Raw genomic sequence first — 1,645 nt, 5'->3', positions numbered from 1 at the left:
TATATTGAGACGTAATCCATACTGCAGACTGTATTCTTCAACCTTCATCAGTAGGTGCCTTAAGTCATCCTCACTTTCAGCAAGCACCACCTCCATTAGATATGTGAAAAAAAACATTTGAAGAATTTAAAAATGAAAGCATATGTCCAAACATGCCATTTGTGCCTAGGCATGGGAAATGTAAGTGTTAATACCATCAAGTCCAGCTTGCAAGGTGCTAGGATCACAAAACTATCAAGGTGTAGACCTAAGACTTGAATCCTTTTCTTCTGACTCAAAAGCTAGTGCACTTTTTACTATATTGCTACTGATTGACTCTTCCTTTATAACAAAAGCTGAGGATAATGAATGTGAATGCACTGCATTTGAAATATGCCATGTCAAGAGGTTAGTCTTCCTTGAGAATTGGGTTAGAAAAATTATGCTGTAGTTGTTGTTGTTGTTGTTATGTGCCGTCGATGCTGTAGTTAGGTGCCATCAAGTCAGTCCCAACTCATAGCAACTCTATGCACAACAGAACAAAATACTACCAGATCCTGCACCATTCCCACAAGCATTGCTATACTTGAATACTTGAGCCCATATTTGCAGCCACTTTGTCAATCCATCTCATTGAGGGTCTTCCCCTTTTTTGCTTACCCTCCACTTTACCCAGCACACTATCCTGCTCCAGGGACCGGTCCTTTCTGACAACATGACCTAAGTATGAGAGATAAAATCTGGCCATTCTCACTTTCAAAAAATATTCTGCCTGTACTTCCTCCAAGACAGAATGTGTTGCTTATTGGTCCAGTTGTGAGGGCTTTGTGTGTGTGTGTGTGTGTTGAGGTGTAATCCATACTGAAGGTTGTATGTAGTCTTTGATTTTTATCAGTAAGTGCTTCAAGTCTTCCTCACTTTCAGCAAACAAGGTTGTGTCATCTGCATATAGTAGGTTGCTAATGAGTGTTCCTCCAATCCTGATGCCACATTCTGCTTCATATAATCCAGTTTCTCAGATTATTTGCTGTGCATGAAGATTGAATAAGTATGGTGAAAGGATACATTCCTGATGCACACCTTTCCTGATTTTAAACCATGCAGTATCCCCTTGTTCTGTTCAAATGACTGCCTCTTGGTGTATATAAAGATTCCTCACAAGCACAATTAAGTGTTCTACAATTCCCATTCTGCATGTTGTTGTTGTTGTTATGTGCCGTCGAGTCAGACTTGACTCATAGAGACCCCTCCTTGCGTTTCCGAGGCAGTATCACTACGGAAGTAGATTGCCCCATCTTCCATCTGAGGAGTGGTTGGTGGATTTGAACCGGCAGCCTTCTGGTTAGCAGTCAAGCGCCTTAGGCACTACGCTACCAGAGCTCCCCCCATTCTGCATAATGTTCATAATTTCTTATGATCCACACAGTCAAATGCCTTTTCATAGTCAATAAAATACAAGTAAACATCTTTGTGGTATTCTTTGCTTTTAGCCAAGGGCCATCTGACATCAGCAATGATATCCTTCATTCCACACCCTTTTCTGAACCTGGCTTGAATTTCTGGCAGTTCCCTGTCAATGTACTGCTGCAACCATTTTTGAATTATCTTCAGCAAAATTTTACTTGCATTATAGAGAGTATTTATTGAGCTCTTGCTACATATAACA

The sequence above is a fragment of the Orycteropus afer genome, unplaced genomic scaffold (assembly GCF_000298275.1).
Source record: "Orycteropus afer afer isolate SDZICR_OR568_19922 unplaced genomic scaffold, OryAfe1.0 scaffold00361, whole genome shotgun sequence".
NCBI lineage: Eukaryota > Metazoa > Chordata > Mammalia > Tubulidentata > Orycteropodidae > Orycteropus > Orycteropus afer.
Note: the sequence above shows the minus strand (reverse complement) of the source record.